The following is a 16,636-nucleotide window of genomic DNA, read 5'->3' as shown; positions in this document are numbered from 1 at the left end:
GCTATGACGATTGGCTAGAAAACAAAGGGATACCGAAGGTGAAGTCTGGGGATAAAGGTTTCACTCTTTTCGTATTTGTTCTGCAACTTTTGTTACTTGGAAAAAAAAGTTGATGAAGTTCATGTATTACTGTCATTGAAAATATCGTAAAAAAGAGGACAGACGAGTTCCCAAAAAATCGGGGACATTCGTTAAAAACTAGAAGTTCATGAAAGATACTAGGGGGGAGGTTAATAATATCTTAGTTGATATGACAACACTTTCAAGTTCAAATGTAAAAACCATGAAGTTCAACAAAAAGCCATAATCATAGAGTTCGAAACAGAACAAGCAAAAATTTCATGTTGAAAACATTGTACAACATGCTCTGGGGGGAATGTCATCTTCTATCATAAAAACATGGGTCTAAAAACATCATGTTGTACAACTTCTCGTTCATTATTATTTCCTGAAGTTCGGCCGTATTTACGGATGCAAAAAGGTAATGTTAACTCTTGAAGTTCGTATATAATAAATTAGAGAGTTCGACAAAAACGTGAAAACAAAAAAGAGACACATATGTTTATACAAAAAGAGCTCATGGATTTCCGAGGGCAAAGCCACTAAAGAGAAAATAGAAAGAAGTTCAAAGTGATGACAACCAGAAGTTCACGTATTGCATGTTGTGTGTTTCATACGAGAAGAAAAAACAAAAAACTGAAGTCTAATTTTTTTGTTCCTAGAAGTTCATGTTCTCTACCCTTGGAAGTTCAAAATTCTTGAGGGAGAGGTTCACGGTGTGTTTACATTTACAAAAAACACAAAAAGATGTTGTTTCTTGTGTTTTAAAATAATTCTCTCAATCCATTACAAATTTGGAACAAGAATGAAAAAAGAATGAAAAAGCAAAGGCTAAAGGTTTTGTTGCTAGAAGTTCAAGTGCTCGGACTGAGAAAGTTAAATATTCTTGTGAGAGAGGTTGAACAAAAAATACGTGGCAGAAGTTCAAGGTGAAAACAACGAGAAGTTCAACTACTGCAAAGAGTACATTTCATGTAAGAATAAAAGTATAGAAAATAAAACCTTAAAAGGTTTGTTTCGAGAAGTTAACGTGCTCTGTCCAGGGAAGTTCAAAAATTATTGCGAGATATGTTCCATGTTCGAAAACAAAAAAATTTGTTTCTTTGCATTTTAAAATAATTCTTTCAATCCACAAAGAAGTTCAGTTATTATTTGGGAGCAATTTGATTTCAAAAAGAAAATAAAAAATTCAAATTATAAAGATTAATAAATAAAACCAGGACGTCCATATTAAAAACATGGAGAAGTTCGATGATTATAGAAAACTCGGATTTTCCTCGTTATTAAAGACTGGAAACAAGAAGTTCAAAAAAATAACAAGAAGGTCAACTTTTAAAAATAGAGCGCTTCAAAATTCATAAAAATATTAATAAATAAAACCAGGAAGTCCATATTGAAAAGATGGAGAAGTTCGATAATTATAGAAAACTCAGATTTTCCTCATTATTAAAGAGTGGAAACAAGAAGTTCAAAAACAAAATAACAAGTTCAACTTTTAAAAATAGAGTGCTTCGAAATTCAGATAAATATTTATAAAAAACTCAAATATTTTCACGTAACCGAGAGAAGTTCAATTGATAACTGCCAGAAGTTCACGTACTACATGGTGTGCACTTTGTATTAAAAGGAAATAAAAAAGCAAATACTATAAGTTTTGTTGTTATAGGTTCAACTCCTCAGTCGGAGAAAGTTAAAAAAATATTGTGAACGGGGTTTGTCCAAAAGGAGTATCATTTGTGTAACACTAACGAATGGATGAGAAAATTACAAACTAAAATATTCCACAGAAGTTCAACGCGAAAACAACAAGAAGTTCAAATAATGCACTGAATGAATTTCAGATAAAAACTTTTAAAACCGTCGCGAGTATGAAAAAGTAATCAACATGGGAAAGTTGCGTGTTTACAGCAGCTTTCCATTGGTATAACCCTTTCTTAATTCTGGTGAGTGGATGGATAGCTATGAGCAAAAAAAGTACGTGAAAAAACAGAGTGAAGTTCAAGTAGACATGCTGAGAAGTTCAAGTTCTTCACATGGTGCATTTTCGAAGAATCTGTTTCCCGATAAAGGCAGAACGAATGATCTCGTCGTTTTTGAAATTACTTGAAAATATATAGGAATAAGAGAAAACCATCAACATGAAAAAGTTTCGCATTTTCCGTAGCTTTTCAGCGGTATATTATTTGCCCCATTTCGATAAAGTTTCTACAAATTACGATGAAAATACATTTTTATCCATTTTTAAAATTGACTTAAAACAATAAGGAATTAGGAGAAACAATATGTACCAAAAGGTTTCACATTTCCTCAAGCTTTACAATGCCATATCATTTGCTGCATTCGGGCATACGGTTAAAAAATAGATTGAAAATACGTACTCGGTGGAACTTGTACCATTTTCTAAATAAATCTTAAACTGTTCAAAATTAGAAAAAACTTTCTACATGCAAAAGTAGCGCATTTTCATAAGCTTTCCAATGCCATATCATTTGCCTCAATTGGATTAGTTGTTTAGAAATGACATCGAAAATACGAACTCAGTTGTTCGGTTTGTGAAATTTTTCGATTTTCCAAATTACTCTTTAACCGTCGGGAATTAGAGAAAACTTTTAACATGTGAAAGGAGCGGTTTTGCAGCAGCTTTCCAATGCCATATTATTTGCCTCATTCTGATAAACGGTTCAGAAATGCGATCAAAAATATGATTCACATTTTTTGTATGAAGAAAAAACAGTTTTCAAAACTGCTCTTGAATCGCTTACATTTTGCCAAAAATTTAACTTGGGTCATGATAATGGTGTCCATAGATTTCCAACGGTACATCGCAAGCCCCATTTGGGCAATGTTGGCGGATGTTCAACCTAGCACTAGGAGAAGTTCAGGTCGAAAAACTCAGGCAGTAAAATTGCAAAAAATGCAATTTCATCATGACCCGAGAGCAAAATCCGCCAACGAGCGAGATTCCTATTTAAAACTAGTATTTAGTTGCTAAAAATGTTTCTAGATTACACTAACATCATATAGAACACGACTAACAAGAATAATTCGCGGGGGAAGCCACGATTGCGAAGATAGCCGGAAGGTCGGGTTCGTACAAAGGGAAGTTCAGGCGCGTTACTCAGGCAGTTCAGGTGTGGTCTAAATTTCTAACTTGTCTGTGTTTTGGATTTGGCCCCAACAGCATGCTCCTCTGGTGAGCTAAGAGAGATTTCTATATGCGGGCTGCACAGACTACCATTTTTATAATTTTGTAAATATCATGTGCTTATGCTTTATGACGTGTAACATTATTGTTAGTTGTATTTTGCCATGTACAAGATAGTCTGCCTTGCTCGCTTCACTGTAGTAACTATATTTTTTCCCTAGTCATGTGTACTAACAGAAACATTTCAGGATGAAGTGACATCAACACAAAGAGCTTAGAGCAGTTGTCATGCCCAATATGTGGTCCTATCCGAGAGAACTTGAAGGTCCCACCAAAGATAGAGCCGCATATTAAAGACGCTTTTGCAAGGTGGATATCCTTACATCAAACCATATACAACTCAATGGGGATACAATCAAGGCATACATTTGCCTCACAAATACATCAAACATCATACGTAAGAGCACCATCTGACTACGGATGAAACACAAATAAAAACTCAAATGACATCCACCCTGCTAGCCAAGGCTGCCGACCAGGAACCTATCCCTCGATTGAAGAGAAGTAGAAGAAGAACTCCAAAACAAGTAAACATTGCTCTCACGTCATGACATCGCATTACCTGTACTTGCAACTGTTGTTGTGGTAATCTGTGAGCCACGAGGTCTTAGTAATCCCATTACCAGGGGTACGAAGACTAACAAAGCTTAATGGGTGACATTGCCGCAAGCGACTAAGCATTGTATGGTGGCTAACTCACGAGTACAAGAATAAGAAGAGAAACTACGCATAACGGTCGCAACTAGTAATGTTTAAGAAGTGATCCTGAACTACTTACGAATCAAACATAACCCCACCATGTTCTCTTTTCGAACTTGCTCGAAAAGAGACGGTCACGGTTACACATGTGGTTGGTGTATTTTATTTTGGATCTGGCGTCAAGTTCTCTACAATCGGATATTAAAAAATTCCCATCTTCCACATAACTGCGGGCATGGATTTCAAAAGTTTAAACCCTGCAGGGGTGTCCCAACTTAGTCCATCACAAACTCTCACGATCAATGGAGGAAAAATCCTCCTCCTGGAACAAACCGATCAAGCTCAGAATCTCGATTCACAAGACATTTCTATAATGTTAAAACAAAACCAGCAAGACCTCCCGGCGTGTCGACACCCTAATAGTAGCTACACGTATCTCATCTCAGGCCACGGCGGATGAGCTAAGCATACTGGTAACAAATACCCCAACTTTGCCAAGGGGCATTTCCGCATAGTGCTCTAGTTTGGACCAGCACTCATGAGGAGCACTGGCCCGAGTTGTCAATTAATTATCCTCGGGGCCCGGGAAGTCCATATGCAAGTTTTAGTTGTTATTAGGCAAATGGTAAAACCAATGTTGGGCCTTCCTGGAATAGTTTTGTTCAAAGCGAACTGTCGAGGTGGGCCCATAAACCCCGACCGTGTTAGGAACGCAAAATCAATGGTCATAACACCGGTATGACGAAAACTAAGGCGGCAAGGGTGGAACAAAACACCAGGCAAAAGGCCGAGCCTTCCACCCTTTACCAAGTATATAGACGCATTATTTAAATAAGAGATATTGTGATATCCCATGATATCCATGTTCCAACATGGAACAACCTCCAACTGCACCTGAAACTAGCTACGCTATAAGATGGGCTGAGCAAAGCGGTAACATAGCCAAACAACGATTTGCTGGGAGGGTGAAAAGGTTAGAGATTGTTTCATGGCAATTTGGGTGTCTTGATAAACAAGTGGTAGGTAGCGCGACATAGCGATAGCATCGAGACAACTAGCAAAGCAAAGATAGTAGTGAGATCCAAGGTATTGGTCATCTTGCGTGAGATCCCGCTACGAAGAAGACCGAGTCCATGAAGAATACGAAACAACGTAGTCGAACGGATCCTCACAATCGCAACAAAACCGAGAACTATCGAGAAGAAGCATAACCGGAAAGAAGCAAACAACATGGTAAACCAACAAGCATAAACATGGCATGATGCGCAACCAAGTATGATGCATGTCCGGTTTAATGAGTCATGGCATGGCAAAGTGCAACAAACAATACTACAAATTAAGTGGAGCTCAATATGCAATGAGTTGCATATTGACAAAACAGCACATTCAAATATTTAGTTCACTCTCGTTTATGTCCCAACAATAGTAAATGTTTCTAAACATGGCAAGAGGTGAAGCATATGAAAACAACCTTGAATTGGCAAGTTTAAATGAGGCCGGATGAACAAACAACAATTCTGGAAAATCATCATATGCATATTTCGAATTTGCTACTGCTCTGCCCTAAACATAATTTTAATGTTGCTAAACAGCAAAATAAAGTGCACCATGTTAATCTATGCATTTTCCACCCCGAAAATTTATTTAATTCTGACCTACGTTTATTTAGTTATGAAACAAACCATTTTAGCATGACATTTATGTGAATTAAATGCAAACATCAATTTAAACATTTTAAACATTGATGAAAGTTGGGTATTATGAAACTAGATAAAATTCTAAGCATTTTACATATATAATTTGCTTAATTTGGATGCTTGCATATTTAGTTATTAACAATACAAAACAGTGGCATTTCCTATAAATATGCTTGCACTGGGAAAAGATCAAAAGGACAGAGCAGAAAAAAACATGCTTGGGCCGGAAGCAGCACAGTGCAGCGACCCAGGAGTAGATAGGGCCCAAAGAGGAGTGGGTGTGCAACAGTAAAGAAAAACCGTGCAAAAATTGGGGCGCTTGGGACTCGAACACAGGACCTACATGGAGCAAGCGCGCGTGGATAACCAACTGGGCTGCTACTATGATTTGGCTAAAGAATGAGCACGACCCTCTTTGAATGAAACCCAAGGACAAACCCCGACCTTACATGAATGCAGAGGAACCTTGCCAGCGGTGAACTAGCTAAGGACGGTGACTATAGAGGCTGTAGAGCACCAGCGGGCGTGCGGAACAGGGACATTGGTGCGCCGTGAGGATAGATCATGTAGAAGGCTCGGGTGCATAGGAAGACTCGAGGACGAGTTCGAGGTCGCCTCGGTCATGGTGGCGGCTAGACGAAGCTGGGCCATGGGCTCGCAATCAAGCGCGGTCGTGCATGTGTGTAGATGCATGTGCATGGAGGTGTGGAGCGAAGGTGCAGCAAAGAAACGAAACCAGCAGCAAGTCGGCGCATGCAAGCAGGACAGCGGGCGAGCTCATCGGAGGAAACTTCGACGACCAAAAGCTATGATGGAGGTGCACAAACGAATCGCAACAGGAACCCAAAATCCCACATATCTTGCACAACACCAAGCGATGATGGAAGCATCGCCGGCGTTGAGGAAATAGAGGTGGCGAGGCCATGCTTGGACTCGAAGCCGAAACGGCGCGAACTTAAGCTGGATGGGCCCTATGCGACTAGGGGAACCTACTGCGACCCAGCTCGCGGCAGAAAGAGGTCGGACTCCTCGCCGGTGACGAGGTCCGGCGGAATCGAGCTCGGGAATCACATGGAACACGCGTAACAGGAAGCAATCGAGGGGGAAGAAAGATTGGGAAGGTGCGCATGCTCACCACAAACACGCTCGGGTGCTCGGCTCGGCAAGAGATGGATGGAGGGATGACGGGGCTCACTGAACTGGGCGCTACTCTGAACCATGAGAAAGATGAAGCAGAGGAGGAGGACGTCGTGGAGTGAGACGATCACATCGGCCTTGGGTCCTTTCGGCTCCTGGCCTTGATTGAAGATGAAAAAGACGACGTAGGTGAGCCGACCAGGAGCAAATACAACGATGGAGGAGGCTATGGCTGCGGCGGAGCCATGGGAGTGCTCCGGGAGCTCTCTGGTCTCTGTCTCTTAAGGAAGAAGGAGAAACAGGGGAAGGGAAAGGGTGGCAGCGGCGAGAGGGAAACCCTAGGGGGGCTCCCCTTGGGCTTTATAGGAGGGGCATGGCTCAGTTGGCTGCCTTGGTGGCCATGTGTGGAAGCACGCAGTTTTACTGTGAGAGGGGAAAAGCAATGGGGGGAGCAAGAAAGGTGAAGTGGAGATAATGACATGCTGGCCCAGGGGAGGTGAAGCGGGCTACTATGGTGGAAAACTTCCAGGGGAACTGGTCACCTACGGGCTGCTGCTAGCTGGGCTGGAGGAGGCCCAGGTGGCTACGCTGGGAGGTAGGCCTTCTTCCATTTTGTTTCTAATTCTGAAAATTTAAATCTCCAGGTTTAGAAAAGGAAAAGGCCATGGAGTTTAGAAAGTAATATGAGGGATATAAACATATCCTTGTACTCCTAGATTTATCCAGTATTTGAATAAAATGTCTTGGCAATTTTTAGAGGCTGCAAATTTATGCAAGTTTGAAAATAGCTCAAACTCGAATAAATCCTTAGGCCAACCAAAACTGTTCTAGAAGACCTGAAAATTGGAGGAGGTGATCCTGCTGGCATTATTTAGGATTTATAGGGAAAGGTTGAACATTTTCTAAACAGGAAAAATGTCACAAGAAAAATAAATGAAATAAAGAAGTATGGAGAAGTTTGGATGGGATAGAAACTTGGGTGAACTTGACAAATGGTTGCTGGTATGTATGTTGCATGAATGAGGTGGAGATAAGAAGAAGAGGGGGTTCCTCACAAGATCACACAACAAGACTTAAAGAAGCAAACCAAGGCACGGTGATCATGATGCAATGCAATAAAAATAACAAGAGGCACATCAAAATCATGTAGCATATAACAAAGTGAGATGAACATGTCAACAAGGATGGAACAATGCAATATAATCAACGATGAACATGATGCAAGAAGAAAAATATGACAATGGCACTCAACATGATCATGGCATGCACATAATATAAGTGACAATGCAAAACAATGATGAATATGATGCATGATGCATGATGCTATAATAACTTAAAACAAACACCACAAGCATGACAACAAGGACATATGACAAAATTAATGGAGGTCTCGATGTTGGGCTGTCATAGCAGTGCGGCATGGCCGTTACCAAATGATTATGGATTGGAATAGGAATGTGCTCATGTTCACGAGCATCAACTAGAAGTGCCAACACAACGTGTATATGATTCTCAACATGTAATCAAAATGGTGAGGCCGGAGTGGCAAGTATTAGATGCAGGAGTCAAAAAATGAAAACAAGACACTGAAGTAACCACAAAGGAATTGGAGATTTTGCAGACTGAAATTGGTGCTATCTAAATCCGGCCAATCCTATTTTCTGATGAGATTATAGTTCAAATAGTAAGTTTTTGTTGATGCGCGTCCATGATGTATGAGCTTTATTTGCCAAGTGTATGTAATTTGTTGTTTCTGTATGCTTTATTATCAATGGTGCCGAAGTATAATGCCCAATGGATACAATCTGATGTAAATTATTTATTGTATAGTGTTGGATTATTCTTCGTTTCTATGCCTTGGTCACTTTATCGTATAGACTAGGTTTTTAGAGCCAATAGTATAGAGTAGGATAATTCTTTGTATATGCTATATCGTTGAAAGGGGGGCCAACACGCCAAACATTACCTCGATGCCATCGAAGGAACAAACATGTGTAGTCAAAGTGGGCCTTAATTGGGCTGGTCAACTAATATTTAGTGGATCCCAATCAATGTGGCCCACCGTAACAACAACTCTTAGCAGTCCGTTAATAGGACGAAAGCTCGACAGGGCCGTATAAATGGAAACAGCCCGTGGGCCTCTAGCAGGTCGAAGTAAATGCCAAGTAAGAGGCCCAATTTACAAACTAGTCCCTCCGCTCCAAAATAGAATATTCAACTTTATACTAACTTTAGTACAAAGTTAGTACAAAGTTGGGTCATCTATTTTGAAACGAAGGGAGTAGGATTTTAACAGGCCGAAAGTCGCATTGGGCTGAAATTGTGCCTTGCTTAAAGTGGGCCGCTAATGGACCCAAAATTAGGTGTCACCAACAAAGGCCCAACTGTTGTGCGGACCTTTAACAAGTCGAAAGAAAAAATGGGCTAGAAGTTGGCCCATGTACAGAATGGGCCGAGGAAAGGCTGAAAGTCACAACGGGCTAGAAGTTGGCCCAACTATAGAATGGGACGAGAAAAGGCCGAAAGACGTACCGGCGGCATATTGGTCCATATCTATAATGGGGTGCTAACAGGCCGAAAGAAGGTCGGGCCATAATTGAGCCCGAAGACATAGCGGGCCGTTAACTGGCTAGAACTGACGATAGGCTGGAATTTGTCAAATCTCGAATGGGCTTTTGATTGGCCGATTATGTGTAACTTGTATAGGCCGTGGTTGTGAATGGGCCTGACGCAAGTAGGCTGCTACTGGGCTGGCCCGCTTACTTTGACAGGCCTGGCCTTTTAACCCAAATGGGCCACTGTTGGGACGAGCCACATGTCGACTTATTGTAGGTGCGTCCCGTCCATTGGTTGAGATGACATTTGTCCGACGAATCAGAATTTTACACATGGAAAATCCCCATAGGTCTAGGCTGTTAATAGGTTATCAGATCAAAACCGGAACCTGATAGCTTAATGGCGACCCGTTACGGTGGATGCCACGTGTTGGTTACCCTTGACGAAAACACTCACATGATGTGCCATTTATCGTCATGGAAAATAGAGACTTCCGTGATGATAATTTTGCTGTTGTTAGGGAACACCTCTACGACAACACAAGTATGACTAACTTTATTCTGTCATAAAATCATCATGGAAGTACATGCATGAGAGAAAACGTGACCTACTATGACAAACGCGTATCATCACGGAAGTGTATTTTTTGTAGTGATACTTTGTTCTCATACATGGAACTTATCTCCAATTTCATGGCCTCAAGCCGTTTATCGAAATTTGGGCTTATCATAGCTTCTTCATAGTTCGTAGATTCGTCGTGGTCTAATAACATGACTTCCACAACAGCATTACCGTACCACTCTGGTGCGGAACGTGTTCTGGTCGACCTACGAAGTTCAGTAGTAACTTGATCTGAAGTTTCATGATCATCATCATTAGCTTCCTCTCTAGTTTGCGTAGGCATCATAGGAATGGTTTTCTCTGATGTGCTACTTTCCAATTCGAGAGAAGGTACAATTACCTCATCAAGTTCTACTTTCCTCCCACTCACTTCTTTCGAGAGAAACTCCTTCTCTATAAAGGACTCATTCTTGGCAACAAAAATCTTGCCTTTGGATCTGTGCTAGAAGGTGTACCCAATAGTTTCCATCGGGTATCCTATGAAGACGCACTTCCCCAATTTGGGTTCGAGCTTATCAGGCTGAAGCCTTTTGACATAAGCGTCGCATCCCCAAACTTTAAGAAACGACATCTTAGGTTTCTTACCAAACCATAGTTCATACGGTGTCGTCTCAATGGATTTAGACGGTGCCCTATTTAACGTGAATGCAGATGTCTCTAATGCATAACCCAAAATGATAGTGGTAAATCGATAACAGACATCATAAAGCATATCTAATAAAGTATGATTACGACGTTTGGACACACCATTATGATGTGGTGTTCTAGGTGGCGTGACTTGTGAAACAATTCCACATTGTTTTAAATGAAGGCCAAGTTCATAACTCAAATATTCGCCTGTACGACCAGATCATAGAAACTTTATTTTCTTGTTCTGATGATTCTCCACTTCATTCTGAAATTCCTTGAAATTTTCAAATGTTTCAAACTTATGTTTCATCAAGTAGATGTATCCATACCTACTCAAATCATCTGTGAAGGTTGGACAATAATGATACCTGCCGCGAGCTTCAACACTCATTGGACAACATACATCAGTATGTATTATTTCCAATAAGTCATTAGCTCGCTCCATTGTTTCGGAGAACAGAGTTTTAGTCATGTTGCCCATGAGGCATGGTTCGCAAGTATCAAATTACACGTAATCAAGTGATTCCAAAAGTTCATCCGCATGGAGTTTCTTCATGCGCTTTACACTAATATGACCTAAACGACAGTGCCACAAGTATGCCGCACTATCATTATCAACTTTGGATCTTTTGGCATCATTATTATGAATATGTATATCACTATGGTCGAGATTCAACCAGAATAGAGAATTAAAAAAGGTGCATGACCATAAAACATATTATTCATATAAATAGAACAACCATTATTCACTGACTTGAATGAATAACCGTCTCACAATAAACAAGATCTAGATATAATGTTCATGCTCAACACTGGGACGAAATAACAATTATTGAGGTCTAAAACTAATCTCGAAGGTAGATGCAGAGGTAGCATGCCGACGGCGATCACGTCGACCTTGGAACCATTCCCGACTCGCATTGTCACCTCGTCCTTAGCCAATCTTCGTTTAATCCGCAACTCCTATTTCGAGTTACAAATATGAGCAACCGAACCAGTATCAAATACCCAGGTGCTACTACGAGCATTAGTAAGGTACACATCAATAACATGTATATCAAAAATACCTTTGTTCACTTTGCCATCCTTCTTATCCGCCAAGTATTTGGGGCAGTTCCACTCCCAGTGACCATTCCCTTTGAAGTAGAAGCACTCAACTTTAGGCTTGGGTCCAGCTTTGGGTTTCTTCACAGGAGCGGCAACTTGCTTGCCATTCTTCTTGAAGTTCCCTTTCTTTCCCTTGCCTTTTCTCTTGGAACTAGTGGTATTGTGAACCGTCAACAATTGATGCTCCTTCTTGATTTCTACCTCTGCGGCCTTAAGCATTGAGAAAAGCTCGGGAATCGTTTTTCTCATCCCTTGCATATTATAGTTCATCACGAAGCCTTTGTAGCTTGGTGGTAGTGACTTAAGAACTCTGTCAATAACACTCTCAACTGGAAGATCAATTCCTAGCTGAGTCAAGTGGTTACGATACCCAGACATTTTGAGTATGTGTTCACTGACAAAACTATTCTCCTCCATCTTGTAGCTATAGAACTTTTTGGAGACTTCATATCTCTCAACCGGGGCATTAGCTTGAAATATCAACTTCAGCTCTTGGAACATCTCATATGCTCCGTGGTGTTCAAAACATCTTTGAAGTCTTGGTTCTAAGCCGTGAAGCATGGCACACTGAACTATTGACTAGTCATCAAATCGAGCATGCCAGACGTTCATAACATCTGCAGTAGGTCCTGCAATAGGTCTATCACCTAGCGGTGCATCAAGGACATAATTCTTCTATGCAGCAATGAGGATAATCCTCAAGTTATGGACTCAGTTTGTGTAGTTGTACCATCATCTTTGAACTTAGATTTTTCTGGGAAAGCATTAAAATTCAGGGGAATGGTAGCCTGAGCCATTGATCTACAACATAGATATGCAAAAACTATTAAGACTAAGTTCATGATAAATTAAGTTCAATTAGTCAAATGATTAATGAACTCCCACTTAAAATAACAACCATCAAGTTATCTAAGTGATACATGATCCAAATTAACTAACCCTTATCTGATTATCACGTGAGATGGGGTAGTCATAATGGTGAACATTTCTATGTTCATCATATCTACTATATGAATCATGGTCAACCTTTCGGCCTCCAGTGTTCTGAGACCATGTATGTACATGCTAGGCTTGTGAAGTTTAACCCAAGTATTCTGCATGTGCAAAACTATCTTACAACTGTTGTATGTGAACATAAGAATCTATCACACTCGATCCTCACGAGATACTTTCAAACGACGAACTTTGGCAATGGTGCATACTCAGGGAGAACACTTTTATCTTGAAATTTTAGTGAAGGGATCATCTTATAATGCTACCGCCGTTCTAAAAAAATAAGATGCATAAAGGATAAACATCACGTGCAATCAAAATATGTGACATGATATGGCCATCATCATTTTGTGCTTTTGATCTCCATCTCCAAAACATCGTCTTGATCTCCATAGTCACTGGCTCGACACCTTGATCTCCATCATTGCATCCGGGTCATCTTGCCAACTATTGCTAACGCATAGCAATAAAGTAAAGCAATTACATGGCGCTTGCATTGCATACAATAATTAAGAGACAACCCTAAGGCTCATACCTGTTGTCGATATTACAAAACATGATCATCTCATACAACAACGTATATCACATCACGTCTTGACTATACCACATCACAAGTTAACCTTCCTCTACTTTGTTGTTCCAAGTTTTACGTGGCTGCTATGGGTAACTAGCAAGAACCATTATTAACTACACAAAAACCACAATGGTGATTATCAAGTTTGTCGTTTTAGCCTTCTTCAAGGACCGCTCATAGTCAAATTCGATTCAACTAAAGTAGGAGAAACAGACACCCGCCAGCCACCTTTATGCAAAACAAGTTGCATGTCAGTCGGTGGAACCAGTCTCATGTGCATGGACATATAAGGTTAGTCCAGGCCACTTCATCCCACAATACATTGGTGGTAAGAAGTATGACCATCACTGCCCACAACTCCTTTGTGTTCTACTCGTGCAAATCATCTACACATAGACTTGGCTCGGGTGCCACTGTTTGGGAACGTTTCATGGAAAACAAAAAAAATTCTATGCACATGCAAGATCTATTGATGTCTACTACACAACCTTCTTCTTGTAAACTCGTGTTGGGCGTCCAAGCACAGAGTTTTGTAGGAGAGGAGGAAATTTTCCTCAAGTGGATGACCTAAGGTTTATCAATCTGTGGGAGGCGTAGGATGAAGATGGTCTCTCTCAAACAACCCTGCAACCAAATAACAAAGAGTCTCTTGTGTCCCCAACACACCCAATACAATGGTAAATTGTATAGGTGCACTAGTTCGGCGAAGATATGGTGATACAAGTGTAATATGGATGGTGGATATAGGTTTTTGTAATCTGAAGATATAAAAAAGCAAGGTAACTCGTAACAAAAGTGAGCGAAAACGGTATTGCAATGCTTGGAAACAAGGCCTAGGGTTCATACTTTCACTAGTGCAAGTTCTCTCAACAATGATCACATAATTAAATCACATGGAAATCCCTCATCATGCGACAAAAGTCACTCCAAAGTTCCTATCACAGACAACATAAGATGAAACTACTTGTAGGGTACGAAACCACCTCAAAGTTATTCTTTTTGATCAATCCATTGAGCTATTCCTATAAGTGCCACAAACAACCCTAGAGTTCGTAGTAAAATAACACCATATGACACACATCAATCAACCCTAATGTCACCTAGATACTCCAATGTCACCACAAGTATCGGTGGGTCAATTATACGATATGCATCAAACAACTACAAATTAATAATATTCAATCCAACATAAAGAACCTCAAAGAGTGCCCAAGATTTCTACCGGAGAAACAAGGACAAAAATGTGCATCAACCCCTATGCATAGATTACCCCAATGTCACCTCTAGAATCCGTGAGTTTAGTGCCAAAAGATACATCAATTGAATCAATAGAATACCCCATTGTCACCACGGGTATCACGCAAGACATACATCAAGTGTTCTCAAATCCATAATAGTATTCAATCCAATCATAGTGAAACCACAATGGTAAAACTCAATTCATCACAAGAAGATAGAGGGGGAGAAACACCATATGATTCAACTATAGTAAAAAAGCTCGTGGTACATCAAGATCGTGTCAAATCAAGAACACGAGAGAGAGAGAGAGAGGTCAAACACATAGCTACCCGTACATACCCTCAGCCCCGAGGGTGAACTACTCCCTCCTCGTCAGCGAGAGAGCCGAGATGATGAAGATGGGCACTGGTGATGGTTTCCTCCTCCGACAGGATGCCGGAACAGGATCTTGATTGCTTTTTTGTGTCTCTAGAGGCTTGCGGCAGCAAAACTACCGATCTAGGTTTCTTTCTGGAGGTTTCTGGATTTATAGGAATTTTTGGCATCAGTTTCATGTCAGGGGGATCCACGGGGCAGCGACAAGGTAGAGGGCGCGCCCTCCAAGCTTCTTCTGGTCCATAAAAAATCACCATAAATTTTCAGCTCGTTTGGACTCCGTTTGATATTCCTTTTCTGTAAAACTCAAAAGCAAGGAAAAACAAAAACTGGCACTCGACTCTAGCTTAATAGGTTAGTCCCAAAATAATATAAAATAGAATATAAATGCATATAAAACATCCAAGATGGATAATGTAATAGCATGGAACAATAAAAAATTATAGATACGTTGGAGACGTATCAAGCATCCCCAAGCTTAATTCCTGCTCGTCCTCAAGTAGGTAAATGATAAAAACAGAATTTTTGATGTGGAATGCTACCTAACATATTTATCAATGTAATCTTCTCTATTGTGGCAAGAATATTCTGATCCATAAGATTGAAAACAAAAGTTTAATATTGACATAAAAACAATAATACTTCAAGCATACTAATAAGGCAATCATGTATTCTCAAAATAACATGGCCAAAGAAAGTTATCCCTACAAAATCATATAGTCTAGCTATGCTCCATCTTCATCACATGAAGAATTTAATTCAGGCACAATCCCGATGACAAGCCAAGCAATAGTTTCATACTTTTGATGTTATCAAACCTTTTCACCTTTCATGCAATACATGAGCGTGAGCCAGGGACATAGCACTATAGGCGGAATAGAACATGGTGGTTGTGGAGAAGACAAAAAGAAGGAAATAGGCTCATATCAACTAGGAGTATCAACGGGCTTTGGAGATGCCCATCAATAGATATCAATGTGAGTGAGTAGAGAATGGCATGCAACAGATGCACTAGAGCTATAAGTATATAAAAGCTCAAAAAGAAACTAAGTGGGTGTGCATCCAACTCACTTGCTCACGAAGACCTAGGGCAATTCGAGGAAGCCCATCTTTGGAATATCCAAGTCAAGTTCTATAATGAATAATTCCCAATAGCATATGAAACTCACAATGTAGGAGACTATCTATCATGAAGATCATGGTGCTACTTTGAAGCACAAGCGTGGTAAAATAATAGTAACATTTCCCCTTCTCTCTTTTCTCTCATTTTTTGGGCTTCTTTGGCCTTTTTTCTCTTTTTTTAGTCTGGAGTCTCATCCCGGCTTATGAGGGAATCATAGTCTCCATCACACTTTCCTCACATGGGACAATGCTCTAATATTGATGATCATCACACTTTTATTTACTTTACAACTCAAGAATGAAAAATCGATACTAGAACAAAAGATATGACTCTATGTGAATGCCTCCGGTGGTGTACCGGGATGTGCAATGACTCAAGAGTGACATGTAAAATTTATGAATGGTGGCTTTGCCATAAATACTATGTCAACTACATGATCATGCAAAGCAATATGACAATGATGAAGTGTCATAATAAACTGAAGGGTGGAAGTTGCATGGCAATATATCTCGGAATGGCTATGGAAATGCCATCATAGGTAGGTATGGCGGCTGATTTGAGGAAGGTATGAGGTGGGTGTACGGTACAGGCGAAAGTAGCGCGGTACTGGAGAGGCTAGC

Source organism: Triticum aestivum, chromosome 6A (assembly GCF_018294505.1).
Source record: "Triticum aestivum cultivar Chinese Spring chromosome 6A, IWGSC CS RefSeq v2.1, whole genome shotgun sequence".
Lineage (NCBI taxonomy): Eukaryota > Viridiplantae > Streptophyta > Magnoliopsida > Poales > Poaceae > Triticum > Triticum aestivum.
Note: the sequence above shows the minus strand (reverse complement) of the source record.